Below are 24077 nucleotides of genomic sequence, written 5' to 3'. Positions count from 1 at the left end.
TAATAATAATACAATAAATCAAATTTAATAGAAATCTGTCTTTCGTATTATTTCTGCAGCAATAGTCGCATTGTAAAATATTCATAACTCAATATCTATTGGAATAATAATGATGTAAAGTGAAATAAAATGTAACAAAAAGCAATAATATTTATGAAAAAGGGAAATATAGAACACCAGCTGCAGATTTATTAACTTCTTATATTTCCATTGTTTTCCAATATGACAGGGCCCTGTATGAATTGCATTTTTAACCCTTCCCTGACTGCTGGTGACACTTTGTATAGACCACAGTCACCAGCGGAAATAAAATGAGATGTATTCTTCCTGGAAATGCAGCCATTGTAGAGAGAGTCAGTTCATAGTGTTAAAGGGCTGTACAAAAACACAGCAGCTCTGCTCCAAAAAACAGCGCCCCCGATGTCTACTGGTTGTGTCTGGTATTACAGCGCCGCTCAATTAAACTCAATGCTGCAGTACCTCACACGGCCTGTGAATAAGTGTGGCGCTGTTGTTTTTTGACCAAAGGAGCCACATTTTTCTATTCCCTTTAACAAATGAGAGCTGCAGCTGCAGGCAATAGAATGGCCCCGGAAGATCTCATGGTGATTTTCCAGGACCTCTGTGGGAAAAGGTGCAACATTACATGGGTCTCACAAATATTTTTGGAACTCTGATAGGTTATTTATCAAATATATTGTCCCAGCACATCTCCTGAAATCATCTGTGCTGCTGTGGCCAATGTTTCTCCCCCCAGACTTGCACACGGCTCTGCTGACATCCTCTGTGCTGCTGTGGCCCCTGATCTTCCCCCCAGACCTGCACACGGCTCTGCTGACATCCTCTGTGCTGCTGTGGCCCCTGATCTTCCCCCCAGACCTGCACACGGCTCGGCTGACATCCTCTGTGCTCCTGTGGCCCCTGATCTTCCCCCCAGACCTGCACACGGCTCGGCTGACATCCTCTGTGCTGCTGTGGACCCTGATCTTCCCCCCAGACCTGCACACGGCTCGGCTGACATCCTCTGTGCTCCTGTGGCCCCTGATCTTCCCTCCCAGACCTGCACACGGCTCTGCTGACATCCTCTGTGCTGCTGTGGCCCCTGATCTTCCCCCCAGACCTGCACACGGCTCTGCTGACATCCTCTGTGCTCCTGTGGCCCCTGATCTTCCCTCCCAGACCTGCACACGGCTCTGCTGACATCCTCTGTGCTGCTGTGGCCCCTGATCTTCCCCCCAGACCTGCACACGGCTCTGCTGACATCCTCTGTGCTGCTGTGGCCCCTGATCTTCCCCCCAGACCTGCACACGGCTCTGCTGACATCCTCTGTGCTGCTGTGGCCCCTGATCTTCCCCCCCAGACCTGCACACGGCTCTGCTGACATCCTCTGTGCTGCTGTGGCCCCTGCTCCTTTGGCTGTGCAATGCTTGTATTTTGCTGTCCTTTGGCCCGGAGGACGGTAAATAAAGGGCAGAGCGGAGCCTGTGCACGCTGCACCCCGCTGATAGATTTATTAAGTGCTCACATAATACTTCGCTGCGGCCGCTGCTGTTTCCAGCTACTTTAAATGTCATTTCCAATTTATGCGCAACGAAAGGGTAAAACAACTTCAGCCATAAATATCTATTTGTCTCTCGCCTGTAAGGAGGTGCAGCACGGATATGGAGAAGATGGGACAATGGGGGGGACAATGGGGGGGACAATGGGGGGAAGGTTCTCAGGCTGTGGATTCTGTGGATTGTGCCGGAGAGGCTTGTTCCGCAGTACGTGTCCCACACAGGTCAGGCCCGGTCCTCCCAGTCGGGGACATGTCAGCCATGATGGACGGGGGCCGTAAAGCTGCAGAAAATGGAATTGGAATCCAGCACAATTATTTCAGAACTTGCTCAGAGTATTAAAATTTTCATTATTCGTCTTCCCGTGCACAGAATGAAGCCATTACCCGCATTAAACATTAAAGGAGTGAGGTGGACCAGGCCGCCCGGCTGCAGCGGAGGGGGCACCGAGAGAGTACAGCGGCAGATGTTACCAATGTATCAGTCATAGGGACATTGCACAAGTTATACATTGCTTCATCTATACCCTTTTTATTTGTTGCATCATAGACTGGATGTGTGTTTCCAAGCTAATCAAGTCTGTGTAATGAGGAGAGGCAGTGTACTGTACAGCAGACACCTCTGTGCAGCATGGAGAGGCAGTGTACTGTACAGAAGATACCTTTGTGCAGTATAGAGAGGCAGTGTACTGTACAGGAGACACCTCTGTGCAGTATAGAGAGGCAGTGTACTGTACAGCAGATACATCTGTGCAGCATGGAGAGGCAGTGTACTGTACAGCAGATACATCTGTGCAGCATGGAGAGGCAGTGTACTGTACAGCAGATACCTCTGTGCAGCATGGAGAGGCAGCCCCTCCACCTCCAGGTCCTGGGTGGGATTGCAGCTCTTGCTCCTCCAGCGTTATTGCAGCTCCTGCACCTCCAGGTCTCAGGTGTGATGGCAGCTCCTGCACCTCCAGGGTGATGGCAGCTCCTGCACCTCCAGGTGATTGCAGCTCCTGCACCTCCATGTGATTGCAGCTCCTGCACCTCCAGGTCTCAGGTGTGATTGCAGCTCCTGCACCTCCAGGTGATTGCAGCTCCTGCACCTCCAGGTCTCAGGTGTGATTGCAGCTCCTGCACCTCCAGGTGATTGCAGCTCCTGCACCTCCAGGTCTCAGGTGTGATCGCAGCTCCTGCACCTCCAGATGATTGCAGCTCCTGCACCTCCAGGTGATTGCAGCTCCTGCACCTCCAGGGTGATGGCAACTCCTGCACCTCCAGGGTGATCGCAGCTCCTGCACCTCCAGGTGATTGCAGCTCCTGCACCTCCAGGTGATTGCAGCTCCTGCACCTCCAGGTGATTGCAGCCCCTGCACCTCCAGGTGATCGCAGCCCCTGCACCTCCAGGTGATCGCAGCTCCTGCACCTCCAGGTCTCAGGTGTGATCGCAGCTCCTGCACCTCCAGGTGATTGCAGCTCCTGCACCTCCAGGGTGATCGCAGCTCCTGCACCTCCAGGTGATCGCAGCTCCTGCACCTCCAGGTGATTGCAGCTCCTGCACCTCCAGGTGATCGCAGCTCCTGCACCTCCAGGTGATTGCAGCTCCTGCACCTCCAGGTGATTGCAGCTCCTGCACCTCCAGGTGATTGCAGCTCCTGCACCTCCAGGTTCCGGGTGTGATTGCAGCTCCTGTACCTCCAGGTGATTGCAGCTCCTGTACCTCCAGGTGATTGCAGCTCCTGCACCTCCAGGTGAGTGCGGCTCCTGCACCTCCAGGTGATTGCAGCTCCTGCACCTCCAGGTCTCAGGTGTGATGGCAGCTCCTGCACCTCCAGGTGATTGCAGCTCCTGCACCTCCAGGTTCCGGGTGTGATTGCAGCTCCTGCACTTCCAGGTGATTGCAGCTCCTGTACCTCCAGGTGATTGCAGCTCCTGCATCTCCAGGTGATTGCAGCTCCTGCACCTCCAGGGAGATGGCAGCTCCTGCACCTCCAGGTGATTGCAGCTCCTGTACCTCCAGGTGATTGCAGCTCCTGCACCTCCAGGTGAGTGCGGCTCCTGCACCTCCAGGTGATTGCAGCTCCTGCACCCTTTGTGGTTACACCCTGCTCCTGGGGAGGGACGTCCTCTCCTTCTCGGCTGGTTATTAGGCCGTCTCTGTCTCCGGTACATCGGGCCTGTGCAGCGTCTTTGTATTTCCGCCCGTAGATCGGGGGATTGTAAGTGAGTTCTGCTTGTTAAGTCAATATGATTTAATTGAAATGTCACTTCATGTCGGGAAGCCTCAATCTGAAGCCCTTGAGCTGTAATGTGCGGCTCTCAGGATGGTTAATCTGATGGCGGAGCGACATTTTCATCCTGTGAAGACAGCGAGAACAGCGCTCCTTCACAATGAGCTGACACTCGGGCAGGAAAAACGCCATCGTCTCCGCAGAGGGTCCGAGACATGTCATTATCATTAGGATAAGAGGGTCCGGGGCGGAGGAGGGGGCGCAGGACGAGGCGCAGGAGGTGAATCAGCAGCAGGATCGTCGTGTATGAACCATTGATGATCGGGGGAGGGGTGCTGCGGAGGCGCAGAATAGTGTGAATGAGTGATGTCCGCTTGGCGGGTGTTTTTCGGCCGCACTTTATCTCCCCTCTTCTGTCACTCAAGACTAATTCAATTTGTCCCCGATGGTGATTTAGTGCCAGGTCAATGGCCTACAATATGTCCGCAGCCGCAGAGGATCTGGGACCACTGGGGACGTTCTGCGGGAAATGACCTTCATAGAAGAGACGATAACTGAAACATCGATCCTCTGACTGGGGGGCTTAGGGGAGTCCTCCAAAGGAAAATGGGGGTCTGCAAGGATAATGCAACACCCCTAGTTGTGGACGTAATGGGCATGAGCGCCTCATATACAGCGCTGCACCACCTGCCGGATATAACCGCCGTCCATATCCACCAGAAATCCATACAATTTACAGGATGCCAACGGTACGAGAGCGCAGCGCATGTACCAAACTAAAGGGACAGAAAACACATACACAGCACCCAGCAGAGGTGGCGCAGTGCCCCCCGCACAGACACCACTCGTATATATGACTTTTACCTGAATTTTCCCCTCTGCAGTCTCGATCTGCGATATTCAGTTGTCTCTGAGCTGGTGGGTGCCTGTAAAGATGTCTCCCATACACAGCACACATGAGCGATTCCTGCCTCCTCTCTCCATGTAACACATGCGCAGGACCAGCAGCAGCATGGAGAACGTTATACAGCAGCACTGAGCAGTGCAGATGTGATTCCTGCTCTGGGGTGAGACAAAACATTTACCAGAAGATGTCAGCAGCATGGAGGACGTTATACAGCAGCATGGAGGACGTTATACAGCAGCATGGAGGACGTTATACAGCAGCATGGAGGACGTTATACAGCAGCATGGAGGATGTTATACAGCAGCATGGAGGACGTTATACAGCAGCATGGAGGACATTATACGCATGGAAGGCGTTATACAGCAGCACTGAGCGGTGCAGATGTGATTCCTGCTCTGGGGTGAGACAAAACATTTACCAGAAGATGTCAGCAGCAAGGAGGACGTTATACAGCAGCATGGAGGACGTTATACAGCAGCATTCAGGACATTATACAGCAGCATGGAGGACGTTATACAGCAGCATGGAGGACATTATACAGCAGCATGGAGGACATTATACAGCAGCAGCATGGAGTACATTATACAGCAGCATGGAGGACATTATACAGCAGCATGGAGGACATTATACAGCAGCATTAAGGACGTTATACAGCAGCATGGAGGACATTATACAGCAGCAGTATGGAGGACATTATACAGCAGCATTAAGGACGTTATACAGCAGCATGGAGGACATTATACAGCAGCATGGAGGACGTTATACAGCAGCATGGAGGACGTTATACAGCAGCACTGAGCAGTACATATGGGATTCCAGCTCTGGAGTGAGATAAAACATTTACTAGAAGGTCTCAGCAGCAATGAGGACATGATGTTACAGTACTAAGCAGGGCAGTGGTGAATCCAGGTGGGGTTGAGATGAAACACTTACTAGAAAGCTGCAGCCATGTCCTCTCCCATGGGCAGCTGTAATCTGATTCCTCACTGAGCGCACACTCTGACATCTCATAAGGCCGGTTTCACACATCCGGCTTTTTGCCGTTTTGCCGGATGCAGCGCTCTCCCGTACAGTTAATACAGTACAATGACAGCGCTGTAACTTCCGGGTCACATGCGCCGGTCACATGACAGCATGTGACCGGCGCTTGTTGCGCTGTCATTGTACTGTATTAACTGTACAGGAGAGCGCCGCATCCGGCAAAACGGCAAAAAGCCGGATGTGTGAAACCGGCCTAAGCTGGATGGGTTTTTGGGTATTTCACAGTCACTAATGAGTCCAGAAGGCAGTGGGAGAAGAAGTGGCTCATAAGTGGAGCAAGAAGCAGAAGGTATATATATATTACAAGGTTTTATCTGGGAGTTACCAGTTGTGGGGGTTTCCTTATACAGTATGACATTGCCTAAACACTGTGGAGTTAGTAAGGACACGCCTCCTTGGACGTTTGAAATAGAGACCCCAATTGTCAATTTATTCATAAATTGTTAGAATGAATGAGGGGCGGCACACCACCGAATTATCAGATCATGGGGTCACAAGCACCTAATACCAGACATGTCAGGAGTGATGGAAGGGACGTCAGACTGCCGTACACAGACCCCCATCAGTAGGACCGGAAGAATTACCAAACGCGTGTCCAATCGATCATAATGGAGACCATGACCGCGGTCAGACCCCTGCGCTGTGTCGCCCCCTTCTTGGAGACGCTCCTCTCGGGCAGAGCAATATTCTGTTTGTTGCAGTCACCACTGAACCGTTCCGGTGGTGGCACCACTGATAAGTCGCCGGCGCAGCGGAGACCGCAGAGGAGGCGAAACGCAAATATCCGTAATATAAGGAGAAGCCGAGACGTGAATCTTCCGTGTGCGGCACCGCGGCGCTTTATGAGGTGTGTGCGATATAAATCTCCGCGTCGCCAGGTGTAATCAGTGATTCATCACCGCTGTTCTGCGTGCAGCAGCGTCTGGCGGCTCTGTGTATCTCCACACTTTAACAGTGGAGAGGGCGGCAAACAGGGATAAAAGCATGTTAATGAGGACGGCCAGAAGACCCCAGTGTGTCCACCGCCGCGACACCGTGAACCCCGCAGCGCCAAACACTAAGGGGCAGCTGTCAGCTGACAATACAAAGTGCAGTGCCGACCGGGGCGCCAATCCTCATCTACATATACGAATAATCAACGGCACCAAACGACCTTGAACACAATCTGCTCCAAAAGATGCCATTATATCTGCATGGAACGCACAGTACACACACATATATATATATATATATATATATACACACACATTGATACATTATATATATATATACTAGAAGGTGGCCCGATTCTACGCATCGGGTATTCTAGAATTTACGTATTGTGTAGTTCATGTATGATTTTTGTTTATATATATATATATATATATATATATATAGATGTTGTTGTGTGTAGTTACCAAGTGTTTGTGTAGGGCGCTGTACATGTTCTGAGTGTCGCGGGGGGTCAGAGCGGTGTTGTATGTGTGTTGCGTGTGTTGCGTTGTTTGTGGAGCGCTGTGTGTCTGTAGCGTTGTGTGTGTGTGTGTGTTGTGCGGTTTGTGTGTGTGTGGTGTGTTTTGGGGGGAGGTATGTTTTGAGCAATGTGTGTGTTGTGCAGTATGTGCGTATATTTGTGTGTGCAGCGTTGTCTGTGTGTGTGGGTGTCTGTGTAGGGCGTTGTTTGTGATTCCTAGTGTGTGTGTGTTGTGCAGTGCGCGTGTGTGTGTGTGTTGGGGGGAGGTGTGCACCTCCCATCGTGCTCCATCCCCCATGCTGCGCACCCCCCATCGTGCTGCATCCCCCATGCTGCGCACTCCCAAACGTGCTCCATCCGCCATGCTGCGCACTCCCAAACGTGGTCCATCCGCCATGCTGCGCACTCCCAAACGTGCTCCATCCGCCATACTGCGCACTCCCCATCGTGCTGCATCCCCCATGCTGCGCACTCCCAAACGTGCTCCATCCGCCATGCTGCGCACTCCCCATCGTGCTCTATCCGCCATGCTGCACACTCCCAAACGTGCTCCATCCGCCATGCTGCGCACTCCCAAACGTGCTCCATCCGCCATACTGCGCACTCCCCATCGTGCACCATCCGGCATGCTGCGCACTCCCAAACGTGCTCCATCCGCCATGCTGCGCACTCCCAAACGTGCTCCATCCGCCATGCTGCGCACTCCCAAACGTGGTCCATCCGCCATGCTGCGCACTCCCAAACGTGCTCCATCCGCCATGCTGCGCACTCCCAAACGTGCTCCATCCGCCATGCTGCGCACTCCCAAACGTGCTCCATCCGCCATACTGCGCACTCCCCATCGTGCACCATCCGGCATGCTGCGCACTCCCAAACGTGCTCCATCCGCCATGCTGCGCACTCCCAAACGTGCTCCATCCGCCATGCTGCGCACTCCCAAACGTGCTCCATCCGCCATGCTGCGCACTCCCAAACGTGCTCCATCCGCCATGCTGCGCACTCCCAAACGTGGTCCATCCGCCATGCTGCGCACTCCCAAACGTGCTCCATCCGCCATGCTGCGCACTCCCAAACGTGCTCCATCCGCCATACTGCGCACTCCCAAACGTGCTCCATCCGCCATACTGCGCACTCCCCATCGTGCACCATCCGGCATGCTGCGCACTCCCAAACGTGCTCCATCCGTCATGCTGCGCACTCCCAAACGTGCTCCATCCGTCATGCTGCGCACTCCCAAACGTGCTCCATCCGCCATGCTGCGCACTCCCAAATGTGCTCCATCCGCCATCCTGCGCACCCCCCATCATGCTCCATCCGCTTGGGAGTGCGCAGCATGCCGGATGGTGCACGATGGGGAGTGCGCAGTATGGCGGATGGAGCACGTTTGGGAGTGCGCAGCATGGCGGATGGACCACGTTTGGGAGTGCGCAGCATGGCGGATGGACCACGTTTGGGAGTGCGCAGCATGGCGGATGGACCACGTTTGGGAGTGCGCAGCATGGCGGATGGACCACGTTTGGGAGTGCGCAGCATGGCGGATGGAGCACGTTTGGGAGTGCGCAGCATGGCGGATGGAGCATGATGGGGGGTGCGCAGCATGGCGGATGGAGCACGTTTGGGAGTGCGCAGCATGGCGGATGGAGCACTTTTGGGAGTGTGCAGCATCGCGGATAAAGCACGATGGGGAGTGCGCAGCATGGCGGATGGAGCACGTTTGGGAGTGCGCAGCATGGGGGATGGAGCACGTTTGGGAGTGTGCAGCATGGCGGATAGAGCACGATGGGGAGTGCGCAGTATGGCGGATGGAGCACGTTTGGGAGTGCGCAGCATGGCGGATGGAGCACGTTTGGGAGTGCGCAGCATGGGGGATGCAGCACGATGGGGAGTGCGCAGTATGGCGGATGGAGCACGTTTGCTCAGCCTCTCTCCTTCCAGCCTCCCTCAGCATCAGCCTCCCCCTCCCAGCCTTCCCCAAGATCAGCCTCTCTGCTCCCAGCCTCCTCCAGCACGCCGTGCTCCTCTGCCGACACTCACCCACACCCGATCGCATCCACTCACCCACACAACCGATCGCATCCACTCACCCACACAACCGATCGCATCCACTCACCCACACAACCGATCGCATCCACTCACACACACAACCGATCGCATCCACTCACACACACAACCGATCGCATACACTCACACACACACCCGATCGCATACACTCACACACACCCGATCGCATCCACTCACACACACCCGATCGCATACACTCACACACACCCGATCGCATCCACTCACCCACACAACCGATCGCATCCACTCACACACATAACCGATCGCATCCACTCACACACACAACCGATCGCATACACTCACACACACCCGATCGCATACACTCACACACACAGACACTGACGATATTGCACATACGCGCTGATACTCACAACATCCGGGGATATCACATGCTTCTGGCCATGTGATCCTCCGTCAGGTCCTGGAAGCTCACAGCACAATATCGCCGCCGAGAAGCAAGCGATATCCCAGGATGTTGTGAGTATTTGGATGCGATGTGATGTGTGAGGTGTGTGTGAGTGTGATCTGATGTGTGTGTGTATGTGTGTGCTGTTATGTGTCTGTATGTTCCGCAGCTGCAGGACCTTGATGTGTGGATGCGATGTGATGTGTGTGTGAGGTGTGTGTGAGAGTGAGTGTGAGCCGGTGTACACTGGTAACTATGATACACATCGGGTAACTAAGGGACCTTAGTTACCCGATGTGTATAATGGTTACCAGCTTTCACGGCCTCCGTTAAGATCCCAGCATCGCAAGGTTATGTGTGGCGCTGCCGGGATCCTGACGGAGCCGGTGTAGAAGCAAGCGATATCCCAGCATGTTGTGATGTGTGGATGTGATGTGTGAGGTGTGTGTGAGAGTGAGTGTGAGTGTGAGAGTGAGTGTGATCTGATGTGTGTGTGTACTCACCTGGGAATCGGAGCCCCGTGTCAGTTGGGCCAGAGCGAGCGTGCATTGCGTGAGGGGGGCGGGGCCTGCAGAGAGCCGGGGCGAGAGGCCAATCCGTGTGGGGGGGCGGGGCCATGGCGAGCCCAGCGGCCAATCAGCTTTGTGTCACCGTAAGGACACAATTTCGGAGCATGACAGACAGACAGACAGACAGACAGAATAAGGCAATTATATATAATATAATTGCCTTATTCTGTCTGTCTGTCTGTCATGCTCCGAAATTGTGTCCTTACGGTGACACAAAGCTGATGACAGACAGACAGACAGACAGACAGAATAAGGCAATTATATATAATATAATTGCCTTATTCTGTCTGTCTGTCTGTCATGCTCCGAAATTGTGTCCTTACGGTGACACAAAGCTGATTGGCCGCTGGGCTCGCCATGGCCCCGCCCCCCCACACGGATTGGCCTCTCGCCCCGGCTCTCTGCAGGCCCCGCCCCCCTCACGCAATGCACGCTCGCTCTGGCCCAACTGACACGGGGCTCCGATTCCCAGGTGAGTACACACACACATCACATCACACTCACTCTCACACACACCTCACACATCACATCCACACATCACAACATGCTGGGATATCGCTTGCTTCTACACCGGCTCCGTCAGGATCCCGGCAGCGCCACACATAACCTTGCGATGCTGGGATCTTAACGGAGGCCGTGAACGCTGGTAACCATTATACACATCGGGTAACTAAGGTCCCTTAGTTACCCGATGTGTATCATAGTTACCAGTGTACACCGGCTCACACTCACTCTCACACACACCTCACACACACATCACACACACATCACATCGCATCCACACATCAAGGTCCTGCAGCTGCGGAACATACATAACATAACAGCACACACATAACAGCACACACACACACACACACATCAGATCACACTCACACACACCTCACACATCACATCGCATCCAAATACTCACAACATCCTGGGATATCGCTTGCTTCTCGGCGGCGATATTGTGCTGTGAGCTTCCAGGACCTGCCGGAGGATCACATGGCCAGAAGCATGTGATATCCCCGGATGTTGTGAGTATCAGCGCGTATGTGCAATATCGTCAGTGTCTGTGTGTGTGAGTGTATGCGATCGGGTGTGTGTGAGTGTATGCGATCGGGTGTGTGTGAGTGTATGCGATCGGGTGTGTGTGTGAGTGTATGCGATCGGGTGTGTGTGTGAGTGTATGCGATCGGGTGTGTGTGTGAGTGGATGCGATCGGTTGTGTGTGTGAGTGGATGCGATCGGTTGTGTGTGTGAGTGGATGCGATCGGTTGTGTGGGTGAGTGGATGCGATCGGTTGTGTGGGTGAGTGGATGCGATCGGTTGTGTGGGTGAGTGGATGCGATCGGGTGTGGGTGAGTGTCGGCAGAGGAGCACGGCGTGCTGGAGGAGGCTGGGAGCAGAGAGGCTGATCTTGGGGAAGGCTGGGAGGGGGAGGCTGATGCTGAGGGAGGCTGGAAGGAGAGAGGCTGAGCAAACGTGCTCCATCCGCCATACTGCGCACTCCCCATCGTGCTGCATCCCCCATGCTGCGCACTCCCAAACGTGCTCCATCCGCCATGCTGCGCACTCCCAAACGTGCTCCATCCGCCATACTGCGCACTCCCCATCGTGCTCTATCCGCCATGCTGCACACTCCCAAACGTGCTCCATCCCCCATGCTGCGCACTCCCAAACGTGCTCCATCCGCCATGCTGCGCACTCCCCATCGTGCTCTATCCGCGATGCTGCACACTCCCAAAAGTGCTCCATCCGCCATGCTGCGCACTCCCAAACGTGCTCCATCCGCCATGCTGCGCACCCCCCATCATGCTCCATCCGCCATGCTGCGCACTCCCAAACGTGCTCCATCCGCCATGCTGCGCACTCCCAAACGTGGTCCATCCGCCATGCTGCGCACTCCCAAACGTGGTCCATCCGCCATGCTGCGCACTCCCAAACGTGCTCCATCCGCCATGCTGCGCACTCCCAAACGTGCTCCATCCGCCATACTGCGCACTCCCCATCGTGCACCATCCGGCATGCTGCGCACTCCCAAGCGGATGGAGCATGATGGGGGGTGCACAGCATGGCGGATGGAGCACGTTTGGGAGTGCGCAGCATGGCGGATGGAGCACGTTTGGGAGTGCGCAGCATGACGGATGGAGCACGTTTGGGAGTGCGCAGCATGACGGATGGAGCACGTTTGGGAGTGCGCAGCATGCCGGATGGTGCACGATGGGGAGTGCGCAGTATGGCGGATGGAGCACGTTTGGGAGTGCGCAGTATGGCGGATGGAGCACGTTTGGGAGTGCGCAGCATGGCGGATGGAGCACGTTTGGGAGTGCGCAGCATGGCGGATGGACCACGTTTGGGAGTGCGCAGCATGGCGGATGGAGCACGTTTGGGAGTGCGCAGCATGGCGGATGGAGCACGTTTGGGAGTGCGCAGCATGGCGGATGGAGCACGTTTGGGAGTGCGCAGCATGGCGGATGGAGCACGTTTGGGAGTGCGCAGCATGCCGGATGGTGCACGATGGGGAGTGCGCAGTATGGCGGATGGAGCACATTTGGGAGTGCGCAGCATGGCGGATGGAGCACGTTTGGGAGTGCGCAGCATGGCGGATGGAGCACGTTTGGGAGTGCGCAGCATGGCGGATGGACCACGTTTGGGAGTGCGCAGCATGGCGGATGGAGCACGTTTGGGAGTGCGCAGCATGGCGGATGGAGCACGTTTGGGAGTTCGCAGCATGCCGGATGGTGCACGATGGGGAGTGCGCAGTATGGCGGATGGAGCACGTTTGGGAGTGCGCAGCATGGCGGATGGAGCACGTTTGGGAGTGCGCAGCATGGCGGATGGAGCACGTTTGGGAGTGCGCAGCATGGCGGATGGAGCACGTTTGGGAGTGCGCAGCATGGCGGGTGGAGCACGTTTGGGAGTGCGCAGCATGGCGGATGGAGCATGATAGGGGGTGCGCAGCATGGCGGATGGAGCACGTTTGGGAGTGCGCAGCATGGCGGATGGAGCACGTTTGGGAGTGTGCAGCATGGCGGATAGAGCACGATGGGGAGTGCGCAGCATGACGGATGGAGCACGTTTGGGAGTGCGCAGCATGACGGATGGAGCACGTTTGGGAGTGCGCAGCATGCCGGATGGTGCACGATGGGGAGTGCGCAGTATGGCGGATGGAGCACGTTTGGGAGTGCGCAGTATGGCGGATGGAGCACGTTTGGGAGTGCGCAGCATGGCGGATGGAGCACGTTTGGGAGTGCGCAGCATGGCGGATGGACCACGTTTGGGAGTGTGCAGCATGGCGGATGGAGCACGTTTGGGAGTGCGCAGCATGGCGGATGGAGCACGTTTGGGAGTGCGCAGCATGGCGGATGGAGCACGTTTGGGAGTGCGCAGCATGGCGGATGGAGCACGTTTGGGAATGCGCAGCATGCCGGATGGTGCACGATGGGGAGTGCGCAGTATGGCGGATGGAGCACGTTTGGGAGTGCGCAGCATGGCGGATGGAGCACGTTTGGGAGTGCGCAGCATGGCGGATGGAGCACGTTTGGGAGTGCGCAGCATGGCGGATGGACCACGTTTGGGAGTGCGCAGCATGGCGGATGGAGCACGTTTGGGAGTGCGCAGCATGGCGGATGGAGCACGTTTGGGAGTGCGCAGCATGCCGGATGGTGCACGATGGGGAGTGCGCAGTATGGCGGATGGAGCACGTTTGGGAGTGCGCAGCATGGCGGATGGAGCACGTTTGGGAGTGCGCAGCATGGCGGATGGAGCACGTTTGGGAGTGCGCAGCATGGCGGGTGGAGCACGTTTGGGAGTGCGCAGCATGGCGGATGGAGCATGATAGGGGGTGCGCAGCATGGTGGATGGAGCACGTTTGGGAGTGCGCAGCATGGCGGATGGAGCACGTTTGGGAGTGTGCAGCATGGCGGATAGAGCACAATGGGGAGTGCGCAGCATGGCGGATGGAGCACGTTTGGGAGTGCGCAGCATGGGGGATGCAGCACGATGGGGAGTGCGCAGTATGGCGGATGGAGCACGTTTGGGAGTGCGCAGCATGGCGGATGGACCACGTTTGGGAGTGCGCAGCATGGCGGATGGAGCACGTTTGGGAGTGCGCAGCATGGGGGATGCAGCACGATGGGGGGTGCGCAGCATGGGGGATGGAGCACGATGGGAGGTGCACACCTCCCCCCAACACACACACACACGCGCACTGCACAACACACACACACTAGGAATCACAAACAACGCCCTACACAGACACCCACACACACAGACAACGCTGCACACACAAATATACGCACATACTGCACAACACACACATTGCTCAAAACATACCTCCCCCCAAAACACACCACACACACACAAACCGCACAACACACACACACACACAACGCTACAGACACACAGCGCTCCACAAACAACGCAACACACGCAACACACATACAACACCGCTCTCACCCCCTGCGACACTCAGAACATGTACAGCGCCCTACACAAACACTTGGTAACTACACACAACAACATCTATATATATATAAACAAAAATCATACATGAACTACACAATACGTAAATTCTAGAATACCCGATGCGTAGAATCGGGCCACCTTCTAGTATATATATATACATATACATACAGTTAGGTCCAGAAATCTTTGGCCAGTGACATAATTTTGGCGAGTTGGGCTCTGCATGCCACCACATTGGATTTGAAATGAAACCTCTACAACAGAATTCAAGTGCAGATTGTAACGTTTAATTTGAAGGTTTGAACAAAAATATCTGATAAGAAATGTGACAATTCCTACAATTTCTTACAAACACTCCACATTTTAGGAGGTCAAAAGTAATTCGACAAATAAACCAAACCCAAACAAAATATTTTTATTTTCAATATTTTGTTGCGAATCCTTTGGAGGCAATCACTGCCTTAAGTCTGGAACCCATGGACATCACCAAACGCTGGGTTTCCTCCTTCTTAATGCTTTGCCAGGCCTTTACAGGCGCAGCCTTCAGGTCTTGCTTGTTTGTGGGTCTTTCCGTCTTAAGTCTGGATTTGAGCAAGTGAAATGCATGCTCAATTGGGTTAAGATCTGGTGATTGACTTGGCCATTGCAGAATGTTCCACTTTTTTGCACTCATGAACTCCTGGGTAGCTTTGGCTGTATGGTTGGGGTCATTGTCCATCTGTACTATGAAGCGCCGTCCGATCAACTTTGCGGCATTTGGCTGAATCTGGGCTGAAAGTATATCCCGGTACACTTCAGAATTCATCCGGCTACTCTTGTCTGCTGTTATGTCATCAATAAACACAAGTGACCCAGTGCCATTGAAAGCCATGCATGCCCATGCCATCACGTTGCCTCCACCATGTTTTACAGAGGGTGTGGTGTGCCTTGGATCATGTGCCGTTCCCTTTCTTCTCCAGTCTTTTTTCTTCCCATCATTCTGGTACAGGTTGATCTTTGTCTCATCTGTCCATAGAATACTTTTCCAGAACTGAGCTGGCTTCATGAGGTGTTTTTCAGCAAATGTAACTCTGGCCTGTCTATTTTTGGAATTGATGAATGGTTTGCATCTAGATGTGAACCCTTTGTATTTACTTTCATGGAGTCTTCTCTTTACTGGTGACTTAGAGACAGATACACCTACTTCACTGAGAGTGTTCTGGACTTCAGTTGATGTTGTGAACGGGTTCTTCTTCACCAAAGAAAGTATGCGGCGATCATCCACCACTGTTGTCATCCGTGGACGCCCAGGCCTTTTTGAGTTCCCAAGCTCACCAGTCAATTCCTTTTTTCTCAGAATGTACCCGACTGTTGATTTTGCTACTCCAAGCATGTCTGCTATCTCTCTGATGGATTTTTTCTTTTTTTTCAGCCTCAGGATGTTCTGCTTCACCTCAATTGAGAGTTCCTTAGACCGCATGTTGTCTGGTCACAGCAACAGCTTCCAAATGCAAAACCACACACCTGTAATAAACCCCAGACCTTTTAACTACTTCATTGATTACAGGTTAACGAGGGAGACGCCGTCAGAGTTAATTGCAGCCCTTAGAGTCCCTTGTCCAATTACTTTTGGTCCCTTGAAAAAGAGGAGGCTATGCATTACAGAGCTATGATTCCTAAACACTTTCTCCGATTTGGATGTGAAAACTCTCATATTGCAGCTGGGAGTGTGCACTTTCAGCCCATATTATATAGAGAATTGTATTTCTGAACATGTTTTTGTAAACAGCTAAAATAACAAAACTTGTGTCACTGTCCAAATATTTCTGGACCTAACTGTATATATATATATATATATATATATATACACACACATACATACAGTATATATACACACACATTGATACATTATATGTATGTATACATACTACACACACAGATCTATATATAATGCACACAGTACACACGCATTAATATATATATATATATATATATATACACACACACACACATATACATACTCACAGATTTTATTTTTATATATATATATATATATATATATATATATAAAAATATATATATATATATATATAAAAATATACAGTATATACACAACCCTGATCATATACACATACGTAGGCACATATATATATATACACACAGTATATATACACACACATACATATATATACACACACACACACACACACACACATTCTTTATATAGCCGTACATGTACTCACAGACAAAATTGCTGTTCCCCTTCTGGTAAAATAAGAAGACTCCGCTGACAAAAGTGATTTTAAATGTAAACTTTACAAAAAGTCAAGTACTGAGAATCAGACTTTACTTGTAAATTGTGGTTCAAGAGAAAAATAGTAAATAAAATACGAATAAAAACGGCCGAAACATAAATATTGGTTCCCATAGAAAAGATTTGGGCATAGATGTGATACTGTTGTGTTCTCTATGACAGGTTTCTACTGACTTGTCATCAGTCAGTTGCCTATTTACTGTATGAAAAGTAGTCATTGTGCCGTTTGTTATGATTTGTACTGCATTAAACATGGAGCAAAGAAAGCTCAGGGGAGAGTTGTCTCATGAGGTTAAAAAGAAAATCAGACAAACTTGTTAGCCATAAAGGCTGTAAGATGTCTTCTGTAACTACAGCTTTTCTATGGGGCTGTAGACGACCTCCCTGGACGCATTCACAAGAGGAAAACTGATGAGAAATTGAAGAGACGGGTAATAGATAACGTTAATGGTAAAGAGCCAGGACAGCTTCCTGAGAGATTAGAGGGGACTCCAAGGTGAGGGTCCATTTGTGCCGATCGCCCCGTCCGGCGCTGTCTGGGCCAATGTGGACTACATTGAAGATGAACCACTGCTGAAGGTGAATCAAAAACGTCTGACGAGAATTTGCCAAAATGTGAATTGACAAGTCACAAAGCTCCTGTGAGAACGTCCTGTGGATGGAGAAGACCAAACCGGAGCTTTTTGGCATCTACTGCACCTGGGTCAGGGGTGCTGAATCTGTGCAGGACGGTGCTCGGGGTGAGTGGCAGGTGACGGCTCCTCCAACACAATAATGACCCAAAAACCATCCGAGAACGAACGACCGAGAGCAAAACACTGAAGACCCCTGAAGAGGCTTCTGACTCCTCGGCCCTGTACATCTATAGGTCCCAGTCCGCAGGGCGACTCTGTACATCTATAGGTCCCAGTCCGCAGGGCGACTCTGTACATCTATAGGTCCCGGTCCCGCAGGGCGGCCCTGTACATCTATAGGTCCCGGTCCCGCAGGGTGGCCCTGTACATCTATAGGTCCCGGTCCCGCAGGGCGGCCCTGTACATCTATAGGTCCCGGTCCCGCAGGGCGGCCCTGTACATCTATAGGTCCCGGTCCCGCAGGGTGGCCCTGTACATCTATAGGTCCCGGTCCCGCAGGGCGGCCCTGTAAATCTAAAGGTCCCGGTCCTGCAGGGCGGCCCTGTACATCTATAGTCTATAGGTCCCGGTCCCGTAGGGCAGCCCTGTACATCCATAGGTCCCAGTCCGCAGGGCGGCCCTGTACATCTATAGGTCCCGGTCCCGCAGGGTGGCCCTGTACATCTATAGGTCCCGGTCCCGCAGTGCGGCCCTGTACATCTATAGGTCCCGCTCCCGCAGGGCGGACCTGTACATCTATAGGTCCCGCTCCCGCAGGGCGGCCCTGTACATCTATAGGTCCCGCTTCCGCAGGGCGGCCCTGTACATCTATAGGTCCCGCTCCCGCAGGGCGGCCCTGTACATCTATAGGTCCCGCTCCCGCAGGGCGGCCCTGTACATCTATAGTCTCTAGGTCTGGGTGCCCGCAGGGCGGCCCTGTACATCCATAGGTCCCAATCCGCAGGGCGGCCCTGTACATCTATAGGTCCCGGTCCCGCAGGGTGGCCCTGTACATCTATAGGTCCCGCTCCCGCAGGGCGGCCCTGTACATCTATAGTCTATAGGTCCCGGTACCGCAGGGCGGCCCTGTACATCTATAGGTCCCGGTCCTGCAGGGCGGCCCTGTACATCTATAGTCTATAGGTCCCGGTCCCGCAGGGCGGCCCTGTACATCTATAGGTCCCAGTCCGCAGGGCGGCTCTGTACATCTATAGGTCCCGGTCCCGCAGGGTGGCCCTGTACATCTATAGGTCCCGCTCCCGCAGGACGGCCCTGTACATCTATAGTCTATAGGTCCCAGTCCCGCAGGGCGGCCCTGTACATCTATAGGTCCCGGTCCCGCAGGGTGGGCCTGTACATCTATAGGTCCCGGTCCCGCAGGGCGGCCCTGTACATCTATAGGTCCCGCTCCCGCAGGGCGGCCCTGTACATCTATAGTCTATAGGTCCCGGTACCGCAGGGCGGCCCTGTACATCTATAGGTCCCGGTCCTGCAGGGCGGCCCTGTACATCTATAGTCTATAGGTCCCGGTCCCGCAGGGCGGCCCTGTACATCTATAGGTCCCAGTCCGCAGGGCGGCTCTGTACATCTATAGGTCCCGGTCCCGCAGGGTGGCCCTGTACATCTATAGGTCCCGCTCCCGCAGGACGGCCCTGTACATCTATAGTCTATAGGTCCCGGTCCCGCAGGGCGGCCCTGTACATCTATAGGTCCCGGTCCCGCAGGGTGGCCCTGTACATCTATAGGTCCCGGTCCCGCAGGGCGGCCCTGTACATCTATAGGTCCCGGTCCCGCAGGGCGGCCCTGTACATCTATAGGTCCCGGTCCCGCAGGGCGGCCCTGTACATCTATAGGTCCCGGTCCCGCAGGGCGGCCCTGTACATCTATAGGTCCCGCTCCCGCAGGACGGCCCTGTACATCTATAGTCTATAGGTCCCGGTCCCGCAGGGCGGCCCTGTACATCTATAGGTCCCAGTCCCGCAGGGTGGCCCTGTACATCTATAGGTCCCGGTCCCGCAGGGCGGCCCTGTACATCTATTGGTCCCGGTCCCGCAGGACGGCCCTGTACATCTATAGTCTATAGGTTCCGGTCCCGCAGGGCGGCCCTGTACATCTATAGGTCCCGGTCCCGCAGGGTGGCCCTGTACATCTATAGGTCCCGGTCCCGCAGGGCGGCCTTGTACATCTATAGGTCCCGGTCCCGCAGGGCGGCCCTGTACATCTATAGGTCCTGCTCCCGCAGGACGGCCCTGTACATCTATAGTCTATAGGTTCCGGTCCCGCAGGGCGGCCCTGTACATCTATAGGTCCCGGTCCCGCAGGGTGGCCCTGTACATCTATAGTCTATAGGTCCCGGTCCCGCAGGGCGGCCCTGTACATCTATAGTCTATAGGTCCCGGTCCCGCAGGGTGGCCCTGTACATCTATAGGTCCCGGTCCCGCAGGGCGGCCCTGTACATCTATAGGTCCCGGTCCCGCAGGGCGGCCCTCGCTCTTCCAAACATTTCCCGTGCAACCTACTTTGTTCTTATTAACACGGAACATTCCAGAAGGTTCGGCTGGAAATGCACCCGACGACACTAGGAGGATAATGAGCGCACTTGTTCCAGGCTGGAGATAATGGACCGGGCGAGAAGTGGAGGAAGACGATGCCTGAATCTGCAGCCGCCGGTGCCTCCCGGTGACAGCGCGTGTAATGGAGGCGCGCGGCCCGTGTCACATCCGCGCTCCACCGCGCTATTTCTTAATTAAATTCCCTTTTTTCTTCTCTTCCGAGTTCTGTTCGCGACAGAAGCGGAGAACAGATGTTTCCATCGTGTTTTTCTAAGTCTGTGTTTGACAAGAAAGATGAAGAAGCTTCTCCGCACTCACATTCTGCTCCAAAAACAACGGGCCCAAAGAGAGCAGGAAATATGGCCGCGCCGGCTGCAGGAGGCCGCGATTAATTATCCAGAAAAGCCGCAATCTGCTGCGCTGGATGCACGGGCGACGGATGCACCCGACTCCTCCAGAACAGCAGACGTCTCCCGAGGTGGCACTGATCGCCAGATCACGTCTTTACCCTCACACAAAGCGAAGGGAGTTTCTGCAAAGTGCAGATACCAGAGAGTAATCTTCCCCATCAGCCATTGATCTCTGCACCTCTCCCCGCGGTGGAGTGCGGGGCGGGCACACTTCTCAGGGTTATTAGAAGATAAAAAAAACGAAGATGAAGATGCTATAACTATTATATAAACCATTATATAAACCATTATATATAAACCATTATATAAACCATTATATATAAACCATTATATAAACCATTATATAAACCATTATATAAACCATTATATATAAACCATTATATAAACCATTATATATAAACCATTATATATAAACCATTATATAAACCATTATATATAAACCATTATATAAACCATTATATATAAACCATTATATATAAACCATTATATAAACCATTATATAAACCATTATATATAAACCATTATATATAAACCATTATATAAACCATTATATATAAACCATTCCGAACTCAGGGGAGAAAAACTGCAGCAAAAGGGTCAAAAGAAGCAGCAGATTGTAAGAAAGCGAATAATGGGGCTGATCAGAAGGAGAAAATGAGGGACGAGAAGAAGGTTCAGAAATAGTATTTATTTTGTAATAAAAATCTGCAAATCATCAAGAAAAAAAGGAAGAAAAAAAAGCAGCAAAAATGCAAAGTGTGAACAAAACCTATCAGTGCCTCATACTTAGGCCCCGGCTGCAAAACGTCTCCAGATCCATCCATACATCCATCTCTTCCTCCCTTCCCTCCAACCATCCATCCACCTCTTCCTCTCTCCATCCATCCGTCTCTTCATCCATCCATCCCTTCTTCCCTCCATCCCTTCATCCATCTGTCCCTCCATCCCTTCATCTATCCGTCCCTTCATCTATCCCTCCATTCCACCATCGCTCCCTTCATCCCACCAATCTGTCCCTCCTTCCATCCTGCTATCCCTTCCTCCCTCTGTCCCTCCATCCCTCCCTCCATTCCTTCATCCCTCCATCCCTGGGTCCCTCCATCCCTCCTTCCATCCCTGGGTCCCTCCATCCCTCCCTCCATTCCTTCATCCCTCCATCCCTGGGTCCCTCCATCCCTCCTTCCATCCCTGGGTCCCTCCATCCCTCCCTCCATTCCTTCATCCCTGGGTCCCTCCATCCCTCCCTCCAATCCTTCATCCCTGGGTCCCTCCATCCCTCCCTCCATTCCTTCATCCCTGGGTCCCTCCATCCCTCCCTCCATTCCTTCATCCCTGGGTCCCTCCATCCCTCCCTCCATTCCTTCAACCCTGGGTCCCTCCAATCCTTCATCCCTGGGTCCCTTCATCCCTGGGTCCCTCCATCCCTGGGTCCCTCCATCCCTGGGTCCCTCCATCCCTGGGTCCCTCCATCCGTCCCTCCATCCCTGGGTCCCTCCATCCCTGGGTCCCTAAATCCCTGGGTCCCTAAATCCCTGGGTCCCTCCATCCCTGGGTCCCTCCATCCCTCTCTTCATCCCTCCATTCCTTCATCCCTGTGTCCCTTCGTCCCTCCCTTCATCCCTCCTTCCCATACACTTGACCTGCACATTGCCCTCGAGTTCTCCTCCATCAGATCAGCCGGTGGTTTCTCGGAGAATGGCGGATAGATCGGGGGGTCAGGCTGAAGGACTCTGCTGGGAGCTCCCGGCTTTGGAAATTGACTTTTTAGCTTGCGCGCTCTTGTCCGTCCTCCAGCACAGAATGCCTATAGAAAGTGTCGCCTCCCAGCGAGCGCCGCGCACAAAGGCGCCGTAGTTACAGGCAATTATGTGCCGCTATTAAGAGGAGTCGGGAACAACACGGACGGGAAATAATGTTCTTTTCAGGACCGACCTGGAAAAAGAAAAGCCGCCCTGGCAGGTCCGGAGGCCGGCGCGATCTACAGAGAGGGGGGCGGCTTTATATTATACAGAAATGTCAATTATGTTACAATGGAGAAACCTTTCCCCGCAGCCGCGTTACGCAGGACACTTTATGCAGTAATGAGCGGGATACAATGAGTCCAGAGCGGCTCGGGGTAATTGTGGGGCCGCGGCGGGCGGGGAACATCTGCAGCTAAATCACTCAAGATCAGATATCGCAACAATGAATCTTACAACTCCCCCGACGTCTTTCTACCACTTCTGACTTCTGACTTCTGGCCAAACACAGGAGCAGGGGCATTGTCACAAGGAAACAAAATGACGCCCCGGGGCGTGATCTCTGACCTACATGGTATATATAGCACTCCTGTACCAGGAGTAATACCGCTATACAGCACCCATATACCAATACCATGAGTAATACCGCTATACAGCAACTCATTCATCTGTACAAACAATTTTATGCAAGTACACACAAGATGGGAATGTCCAGCCATCATACCGCTCAGTAAGGAGATGGGTTCTGTGCACCAGAGATGAACGTGCTTTGGTCAGACATGTGCAGATCAACCCAAGAACAAAAGCAAAAGACCTTGTGAAGATGCTGGAGGAAGCTGGTAAGATTGAGTCATTATCCACAGTGAAGATGCTGGAGGAAGCTGGTAAGATTGAGTCATTATCCACAGTGAAGATGCTGGAGGAAGCTGGTAAGAATGTGTCATTATCCACAGTGAAGATGCTGGAGGAAGCTGGTAAGATTGAGTCATTATCCACAGTGAAGATGCTGGAGGAAGCTGGTAAGATTGAGTCATTATCCACAGTGAAGATGCTGGAGGAAGCTGGTAAGATTGCGTCATTATCCACAGTGAAACGAGTATGGTATCAGCATGGGCTGAAAGGTCACTCTGCCAGGAAGAAGCCATTACTCCAAAAAAAAATAGAAAAACACAGATTAATGTTTGTAAATGCACACAGGAACAAAGGCCTTAATTTGGAGACGTCCTGTGATCTGGCGAAACTAAAATTGAGGTGACCATCGTTATGTTTGGAGGGAAAAGGGAGAAGCTTTGAAGCCTTAAAACATCATCCCAACTGTGACACACGGGGGCAGCAGCATCATGGTGTGGGGTTGTGTTGCTGCAGGAGGGACTGGTGCACGTCACAAAATAGATGGCGTCATGAGGAAAGAAGATTATGTGGTAATACTGAAGAACATCTCAAGACATCAGCCAAGAACTTAAAGCTTGGGCTGAAATGGGTCTTCCAAATGGACAATGACCCGAAGCTACTGCCAAACTGGTTACAAAGTGGCTTAAGGAGAACAAAGTCAATGTTTTGGAGTGGCCATCACAAAGCCCTGATCGCAATCAAATTTACAATGTATGTGCAAAGTTGAAAAGACCGGAGCGAGCGGCGACCTCGAAACATGGCTCAGCTCCACCAGATCTGTCAGGAGGAATCAGCCCAAATTCCACCAACTATTGTGAGAAGCTTCTGGAAGGATCAAAAACGTTTCCCCCCAAGTTACACAGTGTAAGAGCAATGCCACCAAATACTAATGACATGGAGGGAACGTCACTGGGCAGAAAA

Source organism: Anomaloglossus baeobatrachus, chromosome 12 (assembly GCF_048569485.1).
Source record: "Anomaloglossus baeobatrachus isolate aAnoBae1 chromosome 12, aAnoBae1.hap1, whole genome shotgun sequence".
Lineage (NCBI taxonomy): Eukaryota > Metazoa > Chordata > Amphibia > Anura > Aromobatidae > Anomaloglossus > Anomaloglossus baeobatrachus.
This window is presented reverse-complemented; position numbering follows the sequence as displayed.